Consider the following 8,847-nt stretch of genomic DNA (forward strand, 5'->3'; position numbering starts at 1 on the left):
GCGCCGCTTGATGTGGAAAGATGCCCGAGTTTTTTTTGTTGAGAATTAGGGTATTTATCTTGCTCCTCTTCCCCCCCCCCCCCCCTTTTTTTTGAAAACTTGGCAAAGAACGTTTAAATCGGCATTCTGTTTACCATAATTATCTTTTGTTTTGTTGTCAGGTGTGGAGGAAGTTGTTTCTTTAAAGAGAGCTCTTTAGGGTCAGTTCGACAATGAGCTTCAGTATCATGATGTTGATATTGTGGAGGCTCTTCCACCCCCTATTTATGGACGAGGGATCGAGGCAGCTATCGGTTCTGACAATGCCACCGGCACCGGCGAAGATCTAGATCTGCAGCACATCATTGCCACCGGTGTTTCTCATAAGGATCCTACTCCTTTTGGGTCCCCGAGGAGTCTTCGTCGTGTTAAGAGGCGTTTTGCTTTCCTGGAAGCCTCTTCCCGTGGTCGAGCTGAGTCAGCCAACACCGGGGCTCCTCTTCGTAAGAAACATCGTCTGAGTTTCTTATTGGAAGGTACCAAGGATTCCACCCATGCCCCCGATGAAGGTTCTTCGAAACTGTCGGAGGGGCACAAACTAGGGCGACTGAACAGCCCTGACATATGGGAGAAAAAAGCAGTGAGAAAACCAGCCCCGCCTCTAGAACTGAAGGTACCGGGGTGAAGACTAGGTCTTCGCCTCCCCATGGTCTTGCCTTGCCTCAACCTCTTCTTGTAATGACCCGATTTTTCAAAAGAAAATTTTCGTTTTTGATTAACCAATATACTTTCCACAAACCATGAAATCCCAAATACAGTTGTTTTCAAATTTCATATCAAATACAATTTTATTTCAAATCATTGGAGTGTCTCATAAAAACGCCTGAGAGAGAGTGTACGTCGCGCCATCAAGCCTTTCCCTTGCCCTTAGGCTCAAATGTACCTGAAACAAATCCACAAACTTTAAGCTAATGCTTAGTGAGTTCCCCAGAGCATACCCCACACACAATCCACATAACACATATCATATTACTTATAAAAGCTACATATATCATATAATCCATGCATACAAATATATAAGGATGCTATAGGCTCCCCCGCATGGTCTTATACCAAAGTACCATGGGCACCCCCATGGTCTTTAACCGATAAGCCATGGGCTCCCCCACATAGTCTTTCATTCGACTACCATGGGCTCCCCCATGGTCTTCCCTGCAAGTATCATATAATCACTAGCATACCACTTAGCATACAACTAACTATCATACCGCATATCTCTACTACATCTAGTGTACCACATATCAAAAAATGGGCCGGCCTTGGTGCCTTAGACCCATTGGTATGGTGAGGAGACTCACCTTTGTCTGCTGAATCTAAAAGTTACTCTCCTAACAGTTCGTAACCACCCATGCTGAACAATAATAACATTACCCAAGGTTAGGATTGAACATAATCCAAATTAAAGGACCCAAACCCAACTCCTTTCATAATGGCCCAAAAAGTCTTCCATTGCTAATGGGTCCAAAGTCCATGTCCAAAATCATTAATGGGCCTCATGGCCCAATAAAGCCTAACCATAGTATCCATGGCCCAAAACAGATCAGCTGGCACACTAACTCCAGACATGACCAGGCCCAATGACTAATTAAGGCCCAAAAGCTTACAAGCCCAAACAAGTCCGAGTCCATTTGATATATGTATGGCTTGCGTACCACCCTGGTATGCGCAGCGTACTGAGTCCCTGAGCCGTATGTGCTGCGTACTCTAAGTTACACCCAACGTACAAACAGATTAAGCACTTTTTCCATTAAATGCTTAATACTCGATGTTCTAACATCCAAACTTTAGATCTGATTCCATTAATACGTCCTAAGGCATAAAGTTGGCAACTTTATGCCTTTACATGTCCCCTATGCTCCCAACAACCCATTAAGACCTTTCCGAGAATTTGAATCCATGCATGAGGTCAAACACATCCCTCAAGACTCTATTTTTATGCTATGAATGGACCAAAGGACTTCAGATCGATCCTCTCTAAGCTCTGGAGTTACTTAAACTCTTAAGAGGTGGTTCAAGAACACAAAAGGGACTAAGGAGAAAACCCTAGCTCTAGATATGGAAATGATAACCAAGGTGAAAGCTTTTTACCTCCTTAAGCTTCCTAGACTGCTCAAAATGTAAGATCCAGAAGCTCCTCTTCATTTAAGATTGATTCCTCTTCTTCTTAGTAGCTAACACACAAAAAGGATGGTGTTTAAACACTCAAAAGCTCAAGAACAAACTGTCTAATGCTTTTAGGGGTTTCAAGGACATTTGAAGGTGAAGGAGGCCGGTTAGGGTGAGCTCAAATGAGATAAGGATGATTATATAGGTCTCAAGTCCAGAAATTAGGGTTTAAACATCCATTATGTACACCCCACATGCCCTTTGGTATGCCCAGCATACGTGCTGACCCTCCGCGATCATCCATACATGGTACGCTAAGTGTACCCATGAAGTATGCCCAACATACTCAAGGGACACATTATGTAATATATAAATTTTCAAGGGCTTCAAAGGTAATAACTAATTTGGAGTGTTACAACTCTCCCCCAGTTGAACTAGACTCCGTCCTCGAAGTCCGTAGATGCAAACAGATCGGGTAAGGCTCCCGCATCTCATCCTCCAGCTCCCATGTCCATTCAGAGCCCCTTCGGTGCTGCTATTGCACCTATACTAACTTCACTTCCTTGTTCCGAATAACCTTGGTCTTCCTATCCAAAATCGCAACGGGTCTCTCAATGTAATTCAGGCTCTCGTCCAACTGAATGTCGTCCAGTCAAATGATCATGGCCTCGTTAGTGACACGCTTCCGAAGATGTGACACATGGAAGGTGTTGTGAATCTAGCTAAGCTCATCCGACAGCTCCAAATGATAGGACACATTGCCAACCTGGGCCATAATCCTGAACGGTCCAATATATCGGGGCCCCAACCCGCCTCTCTTCTGAAACCTGATGAATCCCTTCCATGGAGAAACCTTTAGTAACACGAAGTCATTGCCACCTGGAACTCAAGATCCGATCGACACCGGTCAGCATAACTTTTCTGATGGCTCTTTGCGACTCGAAGCCGGTCACGCACCTGCTGAATCAACCCAGTAGTCTTGAGCACTACCTCGGTGCTCCCCATGAATCGGTGTCCAACCTTTCCCCAACAAACGGGGTCCTACACCTCCGACCATACAACATCTTAAACGGAGGTCGGTCGATATTGACATGGTAAATGTTATTGTATGAAAACTCTGCCAACAGGAGGTATGTATCCCAAGTCCCAACTACCTCCAAAATCCAACACGCATGCCCGAAGCATATCCTCGAGTGTTTGGATCGTCCTCTCATTTTGGCCATCTATCTGCGGGTGGTATGTCGTGCTAAAATGCAACCGAGTGCCCAGTTCCTCATGGAACTTCTTCTAGAATCTAGATGTAAATTGAACATCTCTGTCAGAGACTACCGACACTGGAACCCCGTGTTTGGCCACAACCTCTTGCATATAAGTACCCACCAACTTCTCAACGGATATACTCTTAGTGATCGAAATCACCCATATGGTGTCCACACCCCTCATTTCCTTGGTAACTTCGTGATGAAGTCCATAGTGATCTTTTCCCACTTCCACATGGGAATGGGTAGCAGTTGAACCTTCCCATGAGGTCGTTGATGCTCAGCTTTGACCATCCGGCAGGTCAAACACTGCTCCATGAACCAAGCGATCTCCCGCTTCATGCAGGGCCACCAATAACTCGGTCTCAAGTCTCTGTACATTTTTGTAGCCCCTAGATGTATAGAGAACTTGGACTTGTATGCCTCTTCCAATATCTTCTATCTCACTCCTCCAGTCACTAGTACCCACACCCGGCCACACTGTGTAAGAAGACCTCGGCTATCCCGAACGAACAAGGGATACTGACCCTAAATCCGCTCTATCTTCCAATTCTCTTTCTTCACACCCTCGACCTGAGCCTCCTTGATCACATCCAACAATGTAGAGATCACCTTCATCCTCAAACAAACGTTCCCAATCAGGGAACCCGCCGCCTTACGGCTTAAAGCATCGACCATCGTGTTGGCCTTTCCGGGATGGTACAAGATCTCACAGTCATAATCTTTCAGCACATCCAACCACCTCCTCTGTCGCATGTTGAGGTTCTGCTGATCTATCAAATACTTCAGACTCTGATGATCAGTATAAATAGCGTAGTGTACTCCACACAATTAGTGCCTCCAAATCTTGAGGGCAAACACCACCACCCCCAATTCCAGGTCGTGAGTGGGGTAATTCTCCTCATGAGGCTTCAACTGGCTAGAGGCGTAAGTTATAACATGCCCTTTTTGCATCAGTACGGCACCTAACCCTGAGAGCGATGTATCACAGTACACTACCAAATCGTCTAACCCCTCCTGTAGTACTAGAATCGGAGCCTCACATAACCTCCGTCTCAGGGTCTCAAAGGCCAACTGATGCTCTGTGCCCCATCGAAATGTCACATTCTTCTTGGTCAAACGGGTCAAAGGCACAACAATCTTAGAGATATCCTGAATGAATCTCCGATAATAGCCCGCTAAACCCAAAAATCTATGGACCTCGGATGCGTTCTTCGGTACTTCCCATTGGATCACTGCCTCAACCTTGGCTGGATCAACCGAAATTCCCTCCTGGTTGATGATGTGCCCTAAAAACTGTACCCCTCGCAGCCATAAATCACACTTGGAGAACATGGCATAAAGCCTCTCTGCCCTCAGTGTCTCCAATACCTCCCTCAGATATTTCTCATGATGCTCCTTGGTCTTAGAATAGACCAGGATATCATCAATAAAAACAATCACTGAATGATCCAACATCGGTCTATACACCCTGTTCATGAGATCCATGAACGCTGTTGGGTCATTGGTGAGTCCGAATGGCATTACCAGAAACTTATAGTGCCCATACCGAGCCCTAAAAGCTGTCTTCGGTATATCCTCATCCTGAATCCCCATCTTATGGTATCCCGACCGAATATCAATCTTGGTAAACCAAGGCGCACCCTACAGCTGATCGAATAAATCATCGATCCTCGGTAACGGATAATGGTTCTTCACCGTTAGTTTATTCAGATCTCTATAATCAATACACATCCTGTGTGACACGTCCTTCTTTTTCACAAACAGGATCGGTGCTCCCCATGGGGAAATGCTGGGACTAATAAACCATCAGTCTAGCAGCTCCTAAAGCTACATAGATAGCTCCTGCATCTCGGGCGGTGCTAGCCGGTATGGTGCCTTCGCTATCGGAGTGGCACCCAACACTAAATCAATGCGAAACTCCACTTGCCTCTCCGGAGGCACTCCTGGTAATTCATCAGGAAAGACATCCGGAAACTCTTGTACAACCGGCACACTTTCCACATCTTTTGTGGTCTCAACCCTCATATCCGAGATATATGCCAGAGATCTTGTACAACCCTGCTGCAGAAATCTCCTAGCCCTCGCAGCTGAACAAAGGGTTGGCCCATGCGAGGCCCTTTCACCATTAATAACCAGTTCTCCACCACTTGGGGTTTGAACCCCCACCAACTGGCACTCGCAATTGATCATGGCCCCCATTGGCCTCCAACTAGTCCAACCCGACAATCACCTTCATCCCTGGCAACGGTATCAGGATTAGATCAACACGAAACCTCTCCCCAAGAACGTTCAGGACACAGTCCTGATACACACTCGCAACACTCACAGTGTGGTCATCTGCAATCTCCACCTCAAGCGGGGAATCCAATGTTCTCAGCGCATCTCGAAACTTCTTGCTAAGTGCAAGAGACACATACGATCGGGTAGCTCCCGAATCGAACAAAACGTGAGCAGACATACCATTGATAAGAAAGGTCCCTATACATAAGCATAATACACACATAAGCAATGCAATAAATCTAGCTCGGGGAAATAAAATACATACCAGCCACAACGTTTTCCACTGCCCGAGCCTCCTTGGTGGTCAACTGAAATGCACGGCTCTTTACCGCTGGAGTATCCGCCTTATCAGGGCGGCCATCAGTGATCTTCATCGTGACAGGCACAGGCGCCACCACTGGTCCTCCCCCTCCCTGCAACCTAGGACAATCGGCCTTTTTATGGTTGGCCTGGTTGCAGTGGAAACAAATCAAGCCCTTCTTGGGGAAATCCCTGCTAAAGTGACCTGACTGGCCACATGCATAACATCCTGAGCCCGCTATCCGACAAGCCCTACTGTGTGGTTTACCGTACTTGGCACGTCGGCCCCGTCCCTGCTAGCCCCTACTAGAAGAATCTGAGGTCTTAGGCTTTTTAGCCTGACCTACTACTGTCTGTGCCTGCCCAGGCTTCCGCTTAGTGCGGAATTCCAACTCCATCACCCGCTCACGGGAGTTCTCCACTATCTCATACAGGGTTTTGCACCTTGTGATGCTCACAAACTCCTGGATATCATCCTTCAATATGGAATGATACCTCGTCCTCCTCATGTCCTCATCAGTAGCACACTGTGGGATCAACAATGCTCGTTCTCGAAACTTGGCAGTGATCTCCACCACAGTCTCGGTGGTCTGTTGGAGCTCCTGGAACTCTCTCACTAACCGCTGCACCTCAATAGTTGGTGCAAACTCCAAATCAAATCTCCAAAAAAACTTGACCCATGTCATCTCAGCCACTCAGGTTGCTCCTACCTGACTAGTCACCTCTCCCCACCAGTCTTGGGCTCTATTTCTCAGCATACTTGAAGCAAAACGCACCTTTTTCGCATCAAGGCAAGAACTCGTATGCTAGGCGATTTCTATATCCGCCACCCAGCGTCGGCTAACAATGGGGTCCCTGACCACGAAAAATTATGGCGCCCTACATGCCTTAAACTCCCGGATTGAGGGAGTTCGGGCCCCAACCTGGCCCGCAACAATCTTGGCTCTGAATGCCCTGAGCCTCTCCTCCGTAATCTTCATCATACCCTCCTTGACCGTCCCAAAGATAATTGGGGTAGCGTCAAGGATGCCCCACATAACCTCAGTTGCGATGAGGTCACGTAGCCTCTCGTCGATGGGCTCGGTACCATCGCCCAACACAGATCCTGATCCCCCAGCTCCATGTCGTGTCACCACCATATTGTACCGCAATAACATAAAACATAATGAAGAGGATGTCAATAGAAGGGATCTTCCCACACCGATCCTCCTTAGAGGTTCCAAGTCTAACATTGGTTCGGGTACAGGTCCTGTGCTTTTAGTAGTACATGCCCAATACTACCTTCCACACCTACCTGTACCTTCCCCAAGGCTCTACTAACAACTCCAATTTTTCCCAAAATAAATCGTATCCCACAGACTACTGCATATCTCAAATCCTGGCGATCCTAAGATTTTCTCTACCCACATCAATCATACTAATCATAACAGGCTGCCTTTACGCATGCAAATTATACACAAAAAAGGATCAAGTAGAATTTTGAATAAGAGATTCTACCCTAGGACCACAACCAGAAAAGGAACATGAAATAAGGCCAAATCAATCATTCTAAGGCTATAAGCTCCTAACCGTATACAACTTTAAAAGCATACACATAATAAAATACATACGATAATCATAGCTCAAATATCAATACAACATGGCTATCATATTGGGGAACTACTTACTTAGCTCGGTCGATCCTTTTTTTTGTCTCAATTGGGTTGGTGTTTAGTGTACCGCTCCGTGGGTACAAGATCGAAAAGAATGCATCACGTGCGTTGCACTCTCCTATTTTCCATTATCTAAATGTTTTAACTTCTATTTTATTTTTGAAAACAATTTTACGATTTCCTTAGTTTGAGTCCTAACACACCTGAGGGTGTGTCTAAGTCCCTCAAACCAAGGCTCTGAAACCAACTTGTAACGACCCGATTTTTCAAAAGAAATTTTTCATTTTTAATTAACCAAAATACTTTCCATAAACCATGAAATCCCAAATACAATTGTTTTCAAAATTTATATCAAATAAAATTTTATTTCAAATCATCAGAGTGTCCCATAAAAACGCCTGAGAGAGAGTGTACACCGCGCCATCAAGCCTTTCCCTTGCCCTTAGGCTCAGATGTACCTGAAACAAATCCATAAAATGTAAGCTATTGATTAGTGAGTTCCCCAGAGCATACCCCGCACACAATCCACATAACACATATCATATTAGCTATAAAAGCTACATATATCACATAAGCCATGCATACAAACATATAAGGATGCCATGAGTTCCCCCCACATGGTCTTATACCAAAGTGCCATGAGCACCCTATTGGATTTGGTGTCTAAGCCCATAACTATAACTGGTATGTACTTGACTCGATAGTAGCATGGTCCTTTTGGGTTGCCTTCACCAGTGCAATTTGATAGGATGGTTTTATGAGAATAAGGTTATTTACAATTTATTAATATATTATAAGCTTAATATATTAATATGGTTATTTAATTAGTATTGTCCAAGAATTAATTTGGAATTAATTTTGTGGTCAAAAGAGACTAATTAAATATGGAGGGATTGATTATGTAAATCAATGATACTTATAGCATGGGCTAAGTGATCCATGATTATGTAAGTGGGCTAAACAAGTAATATAACACATGGATAGTCCATGGAGGTTAAACCCATGGATCACAGGAATGTGGAAGTCATGGATCATTAGGGTTTACAAAGTGTAACCGTAGCACTTGCCACAACTATGAATAGCCCCCTCCATGCTCCAAAATCGGTTGCACCTTCAATAGAGACAAGTAACTTATTCTATTAGAACCTCCTTTTGCATATTGGTGTTTGTGAACCATTAGAGGCATCACACTTGAGGTTCTCAAGCTT

Source organism: Lactuca sativa, chromosome 5 (assembly GCF_002870075.4).
Source record: "Lactuca sativa cultivar Salinas chromosome 5, Lsat_Salinas_v11, whole genome shotgun sequence".
Taxonomy (NCBI): domain Eukaryota; kingdom Viridiplantae; phylum Streptophyta; class Magnoliopsida; order Asterales; family Asteraceae; genus Lactuca; species Lactuca sativa.